Consider the following 14,354-nt stretch of genomic DNA (forward strand, 5'->3'; position numbering starts at 1 on the left):
CTCTCACTTTCCCTCTATGGTTGATTAGCAGGCTCAAGCTCTGCATGTGATTAAAAAAGACAAAACTTTAAAAATGGTTCTTGTGGTTTTATGAATCTGAAGTTTGGTCCCTAATTTTAAAAAACCTCACGGGTGGTCCTTATGGTTTCAAAATTTTTAATGTTTAGTTCTTCCGTCTAACTCCGTCAGCTTTCTACCATTAACTGAGGAGCATTTTCGTCATTAAAATACACAGGGACCATTTATGAGGTTTTCTCTTATTATCATTATTATTTTATTAAAAAAAAAAAGAAAAAATGAAATTTACTCTTCTCTCTCCGGTGAGCAGCTTGCTACCACCGCCTTAATTAACCGCCTCAAGGTGAGTCACTTTCTCTTTTCCCACGCTCTTTTCTTTTGTCGCCACCTTCGTCTTGATTTTGCTGCCCATTGTCGCCTCATGTTTCCCTTTATCTCTATCTTATCTCTTGTGAGTAATACCTTGTATTCCAATATGTTGGTCCTCTTGAGCTAGAGAAACAGTTTGGGACAGTTGATGTCCCTCCATCATACCCAAGAAGATGATGCCTTCTTCACTATGCGTTGGAGGCAGTGCCTCGAGACGTCAAATGGACGTCCAGGACAGCTGATGTTGGTGTAGGAGACGGTGGTCGGGACAGCTGACGTTTCATCTCCGATTTTCATCCATCATCGTTTCCCTATTCGCTGTCGCACAAAAGAATCAATTTTCTGCGCTGCTAATTTTAAACTACATCAATTTTCTGAATGTTCTATGTTGCAAGTAACTTGATCTGATTCCGGGGAATATGGCGTGCCGCCGTCATACCTGCCTCATGCTTTTGTGTACTCGACGCTTCAAATAGGTGTCTTCTTTATATTCTAAAATCCACAAAAGTTGTTCATTTGCATCTTACAGGTTAAGTAGGTTACTCAATTTTGATATTTTTCTAAATTATTTTCTGGTTAATTTATTTTTGATCGTATTCCAATTGGGACCGAATTTACCTAATTGTTGGCAATGAAATGTTTAATCGATTATTTTACTTTTTCTCACTGATTTTTCTTATGGTTTTGGGAATGGAATCTGCAATTAATAGTTACACTTTGGCCATTGGTTCTATGTTTGTAACTATTGCACACACCAACTGTTCGACAGATTGCTCCAAAAAATAATCATCTTCTAAAATGTTGTTTTTTTATTGGATTTGCTGTACAGATTGTAAACCCAAATGTACATATCGACGCTCTGCAACATCACACAAGAAGCCATGGAGGGGAGGTGGAGAGGTTGGTAGGAAAAACGGAGAAGAAAGGGAAGGAAAGAGCAGATCGAAAACAACACAACAGGTGGGGATTCGTGGGTTTGCTCAGCACCCGATGGGATGTGGAGAGGTTTACAACCGGTTTTTCCGATGGGATTTCTTCCTCGACTGTTAGCTTATCTCACCGGAGTTGTGGCTTCAGGGAAAGCAGGGGTCGAGCAAAACAATAATAGAGGATGTTTGGGGTGATGCTTCTTAACAGGAGAGAGAGAGACAGAGAGAGAGAGATTAAATTTCATTTTTTTTACTTTTTTTTTAATAAAAAATAATGATAATAAGAGAAACCTCATAAATGGTCCATGAGTATTGAAATGACCAAAAAGCCTCTCATTTAACGGTAGAAAGCTAACGGAGTTAGGCGAAAAGACTAAACATTAAAAGTTTTGAAACCACAGGGACCATCCGTGAGGTTTTTTAAAATTAGGGACAAAACTTCAGATTTCGTAAAACCACATGGACCATTTTTGAATTTTTGTCTAATAAAAATGTACCTTGTAAATCAAAACCTAATTTGACCAAAATTTGAAAGTTTATATCTTTTTTTCCTTATTCAATTTTTTTATTGCTTATAATTGTTATACTGTTTGTTTGAAACTTTAATGATGCAGATTTTGGATTAGTTTAGTTTTCTCGTCCATTATTGACACAAAACAATCATCCATAACAGAGGATGTGACACTCAATTTTGAATCTATTTTGTATGTGTTTGTTTTCCTTGTTACACATGTATCTTTGGAAACCAAAAGTTTTCCTTTATTCAAACCCATTTCATTAGACAAATGGTACTGTAACAAGTATAGTAAACGAGAATTGCAAACAATGTGTAATCAAACTTCTCTTCGATTAATTGGAAAATAACTCGAAACCAAATTGTAATTACAATCTCTTATCTCCTTATCGACTAAACAAGATGTGTGTGTGTTTATATATATATATATATATATATATATATATATATATATATATATATATATATATATATATATATATATATATGGTTAGCTTAATGTGTTTTTTATATTTATTGTGTGTTAGAATGCACCAATAGAAATTTAATAATTAAATAATTATTTAATTAAATAAAGATAAATATTAAATGATTTCCATAATTGTATGTATATTATATAATATCCATAATTATAATTCTCGTTTTAAGGAAACTAATTAAATTCGTCATTAATGTCAGCAATAAATTCTTTTAGAATCAATTCGCATCTAGGTTTTTATGTATGGATTCGTATTTTGTTTCAGGACACACTCACTGAAAATATAATAAATTTGCATTGAATATGAACAACGAAAGTTTCTTCTACTAGAATACACTTTTATTCTGTTAGAATACAATGTCATTCTTTTAGATACGAAGTCATTCTAAAAGAATATTATTGTTGACATTAATGACGAATTTAATTAGTTTCCATAAAAAATAAATTATAATTATTGATATCATTTAATATACATATAATTATGGAAATCATTTAATATCTATATTTATTTGATTAAATAATAATTTAATTTTTACTAAATTCTTATTGGTGTATCTAGCACACAATAGATGTGATAAACATTTGAACCTCTCTCTCTCTCTCTCTCTCTCTATATATATATATATATATATATATATATATATATATATATATATATATATATATATATATATATATATATATATTCTAATTCACCAACTTTTAAATAGAATTGTATTAGGACTCTATAACATACTTGTCAAAGTCCCAAGTTTACTTGGTCTCCAAGTCCTACTCGACTTAGGATTCCAACAATCACCCCCGAATCTGTAAGTCTTTCTAGAGACTTATTTGATCCCGATCAAGCTCCGTATTTCCTTGAACTTGGTTCGAGCTAGTGGTTTTGTAGAATGTCTGCCTTTTGTTCTTCACCGGGAATGTAATCCTCCTCCACTTGATCATTTTCAACACAATTACGAATGAAGTGAAACCTCGTGTGGATGTGTTTACTGATGGGTTTTGAGCATTCTAACACTCCTAAGTGTACATGCAACCCTAGAAAACCTTGGATCTATGTTTGTCTAAAATACATGCAAAATACTTTTTCCAAGGTTCATAAACCTATCTAGTATACATGGGGAACTTTAAACATAAAAGATGGCTAGAATTACATACCTTGTAGTTGATTTGATTCCTTGGAAACCTTGAGAGCCTAGCACCCCAAGTGTGATGCCTCAAATGTTTCACACAACACCAAATGCTTTGGAATGACTTTGAGAGAATGTAGAACACTTCAAAATCGACCTAGCCCTGTTGCAAATACTTGTGTAGCCGATTTTGGTAGACCAAATGTTCTTTATATAGTGTGTTACATTTAGGGTTACACCATGTAAACGCTAATGTAACATGGCTCTTCATTTCCATGACCCATGGGTTTGTAACTCCCATGGAGCATCCTATGGACCTTAGTCCAACTTGATAACCCATGGAGCCTTTTAGCCCACTATACAAGTTATGGATGATTTACACAATCAACACATATATTTAATTAGTCTCCTTTTGATCACTTAATTAATTCTAGATTAATTCTAGATCAATACTAATTAAATAATACTATTAATATATTAGAACTTATAATATATTAATAAACCAAAAGTGTTATTTCTCTCATTTAGTCTATCCAAATGCATGATGTCATGCCGGGTCGGGTCAAGTACATACCAGAAATAGTTATGGACTTAGACACCTTATCCAACAGTCTCCCACTTGGATAAGTCTAATAACTATAACTGCAAGTATGACTTCAGGAACCGATCAGCAATCGTAGCTCTTTTCAAGGTCTCTCGGAACTGAGAAGTTGATGATACGCCATTTAAGATAAGTGATCATATAATCCTCTGTTCTAGATATCAGCCGGACAAATACATGGAACAATGTCTTACTTATTGTCCAGCTGTTTGTTTCCCGATTTTCGATTTGTTTGACATAGAACTTAATTGAACACATCAACTTAGTTCTGACCGGGCCCGGTACATAGGTCAAAACAAAATCATCGAGGGGCCCAGATATCGCTTCTAATCCAATAAGGAACAGATAAACTTCGACTCATATGCTTGTTCTACTACTTGTTGAATCACACACAACAGTACGTTTTATAACATCGAGTTACCAATGTGTTTTCGTACGATCAATGCATAACCAACTCATAGGCAACGAGACATATCTCTAGGTTTGAAGACTTATATGATATTACCGTCTCGCGATCACTCGAGATAAATTCAATGAAGTGATACCAGCGAGCGTGGGTTGAATCCAATACTTAGAACTTATGAGCACTCATGAGTGTTGAGGCCATGTCCAACATCTTAGACCTCTACAACCAACTCATGACAGTCTTAATTCATATCTACTTCCAACATATGACTGACTGTGGATAATTTGAATAATATGTAAAACACAACATAAATATTCTGGAAGTCAAAACATGCAAAAGAAATAATAGTAAACGATTGACAAAAGATAGCAACACTTTACTCATAAATAAACACAACTTTTATTCATCATCAAATATCAATTACACTTTACAAATTTCAAAGTCACCTAACTACTAAAACTAATATCATCCTTCAGCCCTATGCTCCTTGCATGCTGGAGATGCTTAACCCTGCCCAGTCCCTTCGTGAGGGGATCTGCCGGGTTCTCATCTGATGATACCCGCTTTGCCACGAGGAGTCCTTCTTCTATACGATGTCTGATGAAATGGAATTTTCTATCAATGTGTCTGGATCTCCCGTGATCCCTTGGTTCCTTCGCTAAGGCAACTGCACTTTCACTATCACAGAAGATTTCCATAGGCTCCTTTATAGCTGGTATAACTCCAAGGTCTCCAATGAAGTTCTTCAACCATATTGCCTCCTTTGCTGCCTCGCTTGCCGTTATATACTCTGATTCACAAGTTGAATCAGCCACTGTCTCCTGCTTGGAACTTTTCCAAGTAATTGCTCCTCCATTTAAGGTAAAGACCCAGCCCGACTGAGAGCGGAAATTATCCCTATTAGTTTGGAAGCTAGCATCACTATACCCTACAACTCTCAAGTCATCACTCCCACCGAGAATAAGGACCCAGTCCTTAGTCCTCCGTAGGTACTTAAGGATATTCTTTACCGCAGTCCAGTGAGCCTTACCAGGGTTCCCCTGATACCTGCTGACCATGCTCAATGCAAAGGCCACATCAGGACGAGTACAAGTCATAACATACATGATCGAGCCTACAGCAGAAGCATAAGGTACTCGACTCATTTCTGCTATCTCAGCCTCGGTACTCGGGCTCTGAGTCTTACTCAATCTAGCATTACTCTGGATGGGTAACTCTCCTTTCTTGGAATCTTGCATGCTGAACCTCTTCAACACCTTATCCAAGTATGTACTCTGACTAAGTCCAATTAGTCTTTTACTCCGGTCTCTCAGAATCCTTATCCCTAGAATATAGACAACTTCTCCTAGGTCTTTCATAGCGAAACACTTCCCGAGCCAGGACTTCACTTCCTGCAAGGTCGGGATGTCATTTCCTATGAGTAGTATGTCATCCACATACAATACCAAAAATCTAACTATACTCCCACTAGCCTTGACATATACACAAGATTCATCTTCACTCCTCGAAAAGCCAAACTCTTTGACTTTCTCATCAAAGCAAAGATTCCATCTGCGAGGTGCTTGCTTTAATCCATAAATGGATTTCTCAAGCATACACACTCTATTAGGGTATTCTGTACTAACAAAACCCTCTGGCTGACACATGTAAACATCCTCAGCCAACTTTCCATTAAGGAAAGCGGTTTTGACATCCATTTGCCATATTTCATAGTCATGAAATGCAGCAATGGCTAACAATACCCTAATAGACTTAATCTTGGCTACTGGTGAAAAGGTCTCATCATAATCAACTCCTGGAGTTTGAGAAAAGCCCTTTGCCACCAGTCGCGCCTTATAAGTGTGTACATTACCATCCATGTCGGTCTTCTTCTTGAAGATCCACTTGCACCCAACTGTCTTGCGACCTGGTACATTGTCAACCAAGTTCCAAACTTGATCGTCATACATGGACTGTATCTCGCTGTCCATTGCCTCTTTCCATTTAGCAGACTCGGGGCCTGCCATGGCTTCCGCATAGCTGTTAGGTTCATCCAGACTTACCAGTGTCTCATCACTGATAAGTGTCTCACCTTCTGCAGTAATATGAAAACCATAGTAATGCTCAGGTGCATTCCTAACTCTCGTGGAACGCCTCAGAGGTACAAGCTCGTCAATTTGATCAACAGGAGTTTCCTCCTCAGGTTGACTGCTAGGGTTTGAGGTTCCTTCACCACTTGACTCTTGAATTTATTCAAGGTCAATTTGCCTCCCACTGTTTCCTTGGCTTAGTAACTCTCTCTCTCTCTCTCGAAAGACAGCCCTCCTTACTACAAAGACCACATTCTCACTAGGTCTGTAGAAGAGGTAACCAAAGGATTTCTGTGGGTAGCCGATGAAAATACACCTCTCACTTCGAGGTTCGAGCTTATCGTGAGTCTCGCGCCTTATGAAAGCCTCGCAACCCCAAATCTTGATGTGGGCTAGATTAGGAACTTTTCCAGTCCACATCTCGTGAGGTGTTTTGGCAACCTTCTTTGTAGGGACCAGATTAAGGATATGGACGACATTCTCTAAGGCATACCCCCAGAATGAGATTGGTAGCGAAGCTCGACTCATCATGGAATGAACCATGTCCAACAAGGTTCGATTACGCCTCCCAGCCACACCATTTAACTGTGGTGTCCTGGGAGGTGTCAATTGTGAGACAACCCCACATTCCTTAAGATAGTCGAGGAACTCTGTACTAAGATACTTACCACCACGATCGGATCGAAGCATCTTAATGTTCCTGTCCAATTGATTCTCTACTTCCTGTTTAAACTCTTTAAACCTTTCGAAAGTCTCTGACTTATGCTTGATTAAGTAGACATATCCATATCTACCATAATCATCTGTAAAAGTCACATAATAACGATTAGCATCCCTTGTGGCAGTTTTGAAGGGTCCATACACATCCGTGTGTACCAGATCCAACAAACCTTCACCCCTAGCACAAGAACCTGTGAAGGGTGACTTTGTCATTTTTCCAAGTAAGCATGATTCACAACTATCATCTGACTTTAGGTCAAATGATTCCAAGACTCCATCCTTTTGGAGTTGGCCTATGCGTTTCTTGCTTACATGTCCAAGACGACAATGTCATAATGATGCTTTATCCAAGTTAGTATCATTAGTAGAATCAATACACAACACATTATTTCCTAAATTATCTACAACAGACACAGCTTCATATACACCATCACAAGGTAATGCTTTAAAATAAAACACATTATTAAAGAAAGCATTTATTCCAGCAACTTCATTATCAAAAGAAAAGGTAAACCCTTGTTTGTACAAAGCATGAAAGGAAATAATATTTCTTGCCATTTCAGGCGAGTAACAACATTTATTCAAATCTAAAGTAAACCCACTAATTAGCAACAAAGTATAAACTCCAATCTTGGTGACAGGTGAAGCTTTCCTATTCCCCATGATCAAGTTTATCTTTCCATGCTCCACATTCTCACTTCTTCTTAGTCCCTGAAAATCAGAACAAATATGAATACCACAGCCGGTATCAAGGACCCAAGAGTTAGAATAGGGTGATTTATTAGATAATATAGTGTAAATACCTGCATGGTTGGGTTTTACTTTCCCATCCTTCAAATCTTGCTGGTACTTTGGGCAGTTCCGCTTCCAGTGTGCTTTTTCATGGCAATAGAAGCATTCAGCCTCTTTTGGATCAGAAGAAGGAGTGACGAAACCTTTCTTGGTTCCACTCGAAGAGGAGCCATCAAGGGTCTTACCCTTGGTACCCTTCGAAGGGTTCTTCCTCTTTTTCCCTCTATGTTTCCCGATTTCCAAGACAGGAGCGGAGTTTGGAGTAGGAGTAGGAGTGGTAACAACCGACTTACCTTTAAGACCACTTTCAACGGTCTTTAAGAGTCCTTGAAGTTTGTCGAGGGTAACTTCCTCCTTATTCATGTGGTATGTCATGCGAAATTGATCATAACACGAAGGTAAGGAGTGCAAAATGATATCTATTGCCAACTCCTCGGGGAAGTCCACATTCAGCTTCATCAAACGGTCCACATACCTTTTCATTTTCTGCATGTGGCCCGTGATGGGTTCACCCTCCTTCATCCGGGTTGTTATCATGGAGGAGATGATTTCATATCGCTCTTGACGAGCACTCTGATGGTAGCGGTCCATCAAATCCTGGTGCATTTCAAAAGGATAGTAGTCCTCATAGGACTTTTGGAGCTCGGCTGTCATAGTGGCCATCATGATTCATGCCACTTTGGTAGCATCTCTTTCATGTGCCTCATATTCAGCAAGCTCTTCAGGAGTAGCAGTTTGCTCGGGTACCTTAAGCTCCTTGTCGAGAACATATTCTTTGCTCTCATACCGAGTGATCATCCTGATGTTTCTGATCCAATCTGAAAAGTTGGATCCATCAAAGATGACTCTCCCACAAAGGTTCATGAGAGAGAAGGAGCCGGTAGGGTTTGAGCCAGAAGCAGCATTGTTTGAAGACATCTGAAAAGAAGAAAAGACAAGTTTAGTTTAGATATAAGATAGTCTTTAATAAACACCCAAATGTAATATTAAGGCTAGGATCCAATCACAATATATTATACTTAGAAGAGGGATGTCGTAATCTAAGTAATAACATATTTGAAAGGTAGGTGAATGACGATTCACCAATTTCCACCATGAAAAACGAAATATATAAATTATTAGGTTTTATTTGGTTTTTAGAAACTCCTAGATTCTTTTGAGATTCATTGAACTTTTCAATGGCATGTTTCAATCTCGAGTGTGCTCTTCATGTTTTGTGACTGGGATACCGAGGATCACAAAACAAGGTGTGAAGTAACCATGCAAATTACTTGGTACCCTTAATGTTTTTCACTTAATCGATGTGCCGGTTAACCACACGCGCTCCACCTACCTATGAAAAACCTTAAGTCACCCTTTGCCTACCTTGTTAAGTCCAAGTTAGTGTGCCGGTTAACCACACACGCTCCACCAACGACTTAATCAAAGTGAAAAGTGTAATTTCATGGGTTAGCACCTTATTCACATTTTCCTAAAGTAACAAAGATTGGGAATTTATAAAACATTTAGTTTTATAATAATCATTATACTTTTAATGAGAATTTTTAAGTCATTGTCCTACCCGTTCGGCTAACGACCCTCCACCAGTCAAGGAAGCGGTGGGTGAGAGTGGACACCCATTAAGCTGCCATTTTATAGGCAACAACCTTATACCCCCCTTATAGACCGGCTTCGTGAATGAGGCCTAGTAACGGTAAAACGACTTGATCTTATATATATATATATATATATATATATATATATATATATTATTAAACTTATAATATTATAAAGTATAAGGGTTGAATTTTAACTTTTAAAATTCTAGGGGTTGGAACTAAAGTTTATTAGATGGCTTTACATGTTCCAAAACTTGAGGGCAAGTTTTGTAACTTTACAAAACCTTTCAATTCATAACTTATGAGTTATTAAAATGAAGACTCTTCATTTTTTGTAACTTATGTGTTTTTTTAATGGTTTTAATACAAAGGGACTTTTGGTTATCCATAACTTGAGAAAAAGTTATGGACTCCATTAAAACACATAAAGATCATGAATTCAGCATTAAACAAGTTTTAACAAGTAATTCCTATGATCTATCAAGAACTCATAAGAACATGAATAGTCATATCAAAATTTCAAGAACATATGAACACATATAATCACGTAATTTTGATATTAGCCATTGTAAATGGATTAGAACAACCATTACACCAACTAAAACAAGTTTTAAAACACCAAAACAGTTTAGGGTAATGTTTCTAGTCCATTTCCAGCAGCAAAAGTCGAAAAACTGCACTCTGACTGACCAACTCGTCGAGTGTACTAACTGACTCGCTGAGTTGGTTGATTTTGAGCTTGGACTCATCGAGTCCCCCCATGGACTCGGCGAGTCCCCTGTGCAGACAGCATGAAATTTGACTTTTTTCACAATTTTGCATCAAGTATCAAACAAACAAACCTAGGCTCTGATACCACTAATGGGTTTTGAGCATTCTAACACTCCTAAGTGTACATGCAACCCTAGAAAACTTTGGATCTATGTTTGTCTAAAATACATGCAAAATACTTTTTCCAAGGTTCATAAACTTATCTAGCATACATAGGGAACTTTAAACATAAAAGATGGCTAGAATTACATACATTGTAGTTGATTTGATTCCTTGGAAACCTTGAGAGCCTAGCACCCCAAGTGTAATGCCTCAAATGTTTCACACAACACCAAATGCTTTGGAATGACTTTGAGAGAATGTAGAACACTTCAAAATCGGCCTAGCCCTCTTGCAAATACTTGTGTAGCCGATTTTGGTAGACCAAATGTTCTTTATATAGTGTGTTACATTTAGGGTTACACCATGTAAACGCTAATGTAACATGGCTCTTCATTTCCATGACCCATGGGTTTGTAACTCCCATGGAGCATCCATGGAGCATCCTATGGACCTTAGTCCAACTTGATAACCCATGGAGCCTTTTAGCCCACTATACAAGTTATGTATGATTTACACAATCAACCCATATATTTAATTAGTCTCCTTTTGATCACTTAATTAATTCTAGATTAATTCTAGATCAATACTAATTAAATAATACTATTAATATATTAGAACTTATAATATATTAATAAACCACAGGTGTTATTTCTCTCACTTAGTCTATCCAAATGCATGATGTCATGCAACCCAAATGGACCATGACGGGTCGGGTCAACTACATACCAGAAATAGTTATGGACTTAGACACCTTATCCAACATTTACTCCTTCCATGAAAAACGGGATTCTTCGTTAGTTCGATAGTCGGATTGTTATCAACTCTTATAACCACCTTCTCTTGTGCTTTGTTCATGATTTCTCCGAGCAAATCTTGAGCCATATATCTTGGCATGCGGTCTCCGTGGCCGCCATGAACTCCGCCTCACAAGATGATAAAACAACGGCATCTTTCTTTTGCGAACACCATGTTATCGGAGATGACCCGTAGTAGAAAATGGGACCAATTGTGCTTTTTCCGTGATTCGGGTCAACATTGTGACTAGTATCACTATTGTAACGCCCCGATTCTCGAATACCAATTTATGGTTATGAATTCTCATGAATTCAAGGTCTACTCGACGAGTTGATTGCCTGACTCGTCGAGTAGCAGCGGGTCTGGGCCACGTGTTAAGTGACCGACTCGCCTAGTCGGAAGAGTGACTCGACGAGTTGGATCTTGAGGGTGAAACCCTAATTTTCGGGGTTTGGCACCCTATTGAAGGACTCCCTCAGTCCCTTTGCAGCCTCTTGAGAGTCCAGAAACCCTAATTTGTGGGTGTGCTCCATATTAGTGTAAATTTCAAGCTTGGAAAGAAGACCTTGTTGCAAGAAGCTTGAAGATCAAGAAGATTGGAGGCAAAAATGTTTGTGGATCTGAAGTCTACCTCAGTTTAGCATCATTTGAAGGTAACAAGTTGTTACCTTGACACCCTTCTAGCTAGATCTTTCTATGTTCATGATTTGGGGCCATTTTAGCATGTTGGAGATTCATTTCGGGTGTTGGGCCATGATCTGAGGTTGCAACCTCAGATCTAGTCTCATTTTGGTCCATGTAGTTGTAAAGTTCCATCCTTTAGCATGTTAGTGCACTTCTCTTGCCTAGAACCTCTCCTTTAGCTTGTTTTGAGCCATTATCACCTTGCATGCACGTAAATATTGTAACTTTACGTGATAAACATGCCTTGGGAGCCTAGATCTACTGTTTGGAGCTTTGAAGCAGCTTAAAATCGTCTGTATGAATGAAGGACTGAAGGGACTCGGCGAGTGTCATGAATGGCTTGGCGAGTCCGATGAAGATTGTCGTAGACTCGGCGAGTTGTATGAACGACTCAGCGAGTTCGATGAAGAATGACTTGGACTCGGCGAGTCAGAGGAATGACTCGGCGGCTTGGCAAATTATGCAAGGAACTCGACGAGTAGGTAAGGGTACTCGACGAGTTAAGGTCAACATGGACTGTTGATCTTGACAGTTGACTTTGACTTTGACCAAGGGTTGGCCAGTTGACTTCTGAGGGTATTTTGATAAATTGCATATTTATAGAAAAAAGGACATTGGTGAATATAGGTGTTGGAGTTGGAGCTACATTTGGAGGAGTTTGAAACTACCTTCCGAGCTACTTGCGAGGTGAGTTATCCTCACTATATCAACAGGGTCTACGACACCAAGGTCGGCCCTTTATCGGATTTGTATCCGGGTAATTGCATGATATGTTTATTGATTTGTTAGATCTGCGTCCTGGTAGTTAGGACGATATTATGATTAGTGACCTGGTTTAGGTCGATATCCTGGTATATAGGATGATGCTATGTTAGTGACCAGTTAGGTCGGTATCCTGGTTATAGTATATTGCCTATGCTATGTGATCTGTTAGATCGGTTTGTTTGTCTATAGACTGTTATGTGATTATCTGTTATATGTGCACATGGTTGTTTGATTGGGGGTTGGGTTGAGGCGGGTCCTGCTTCGTGCTGTAGGCCAACATACCTAGGGCGGACTAGATAGACTACAGACCCGGGAGGGCACATAGTCAGGCTGAAGGCCCGACGAGCGGTACGGATAGGATGAAGGCCCCGAGAGGGCGGTCCAGAGGTGCCAAGGCTCGGAGAGTGGGCCAGATAGACTGAAGGCCCGGTGTGGGCGGACCAGTCAGACTGTAGACTCAGAGAGTGGACCAGGTGGACTGAAGGGCCGGTGCGGGCGGACCAGTCACACTTTAGACTCGATATGTGTGGATGTTCTGTATTTGTATGTGTGATATGATTATGGTTATATGAGGTTGGTATTTTGGGGGTAACTCACTAAGCTTTCGGGCTTACAGTTTTAGTTTATTGTTTCAGGTACATCAGGAGATCGTAGCAAGGCAAAGGCGTGATCGTACAGCTCCTCACTTTTTATGACTTTGTTTCTGGGATACTCTGATATGTTACATTTTGAAAACAAGTTTTGTAATGCTTAATGGTTTTCGAAATGTTTTAAAAGTTTTAAATTGGCTTGAATTTTATGGGTGTTACAAGTTGGTATCAGAGCCTTGGTTTGAGTGAATTGGAGGAACATTCGTGTGAATCCGGTCTCAAATCAAGGAAAGATTTTAAAATGATTTTTAAGTGGTTTTCAAAATAAGTAAAGGAGGATGCAAAGTGTACGATCAGCCGGAGCCAGTAAGTAGACCCTAAAATACCATACAGTTAATTGATATTGTGATATGTTAGAACAGCATGCTAGTACTAAGATAGGGATCCCCAGGAATCGTATGATATAATTGCCTGATCTTTGATGCCTTATCTTATGTAGAGTACCTCATTGATTGTTTTATGACTCTTTCGTGTGTGAACTAATTATTGGGTGAATACTCTAAGTCACATGCTACAGGGGTTAAATGGTCTTAGGGTAAGGGATTTGGTCCTGCTGCGCAGCTCTTGTCTGAGTCCAACCGTTGTGGGATTGAATCTTTTAGCCTAAGATTGTTTAAGCCATGCGGCATGTGATTATATTCATGCAATGGTTAACTGGCACCAATGGAGGGTCGTGTGGCAGTTGGTGGATGGGTGGGTTGTGCGAGGCCAGTAGGCCAGTTATGAGATATTTAGTATTGCCTCTAGGAGTGAGGATTGAGCGCTCGTTATTTTGTGTGTATTGTTAGGGCGTTGTGATGATACTTGGGACAAATATGGGTAGGTGTGGAAGGTAGTATGGGCCCGTACTACTGAAAGCACAGGACCCATACGCGTATCAAGGAAGTCACAACCCCTAGGGTTTTTGGTTGGGAGTTGGTTCCCGGATTGTTATGAGGAGTATCTAATATCCTTTGGATATGTTTT

The 14,354-nt window shown here is 38.8% G+C and overlaps 1 long non-coding RNA gene across 1 annotated transcript; it reads left to right on the forward strand.

Annotated features, from left to right (window-relative positions):
• The first annotated feature begins 371 nt into the window (after positions 1-371).
• LOC145159448 (uncharacterized) lies at positions 372-1,876 on the forward strand. The gene is made up of 2 exons (XR_013737736.1): positions 372-916; positions 1,217-1,876. It is a non-coding gene; the product is annotated as an uncharacterized LOC145159448 (long non-coding RNA).
• The last annotated feature ends 12,478 nt before the right edge of the window (positions 1,877-14,354 follow it).

The sequence above is a fragment of the Lactuca virosa genome, chromosome 2 (genome assembly GCF_052849685.1).
Source record: "Lactuca virosa cultivar CGN04683 chromosome 2, Lactuca_virosa_CGN04683_v6, whole genome shotgun sequence".
In the NCBI taxonomy this organism is placed as follows: domain Eukaryota; kingdom Viridiplantae; phylum Streptophyta; class Magnoliopsida; order Asterales; family Asteraceae; genus Lactuca; species Lactuca virosa.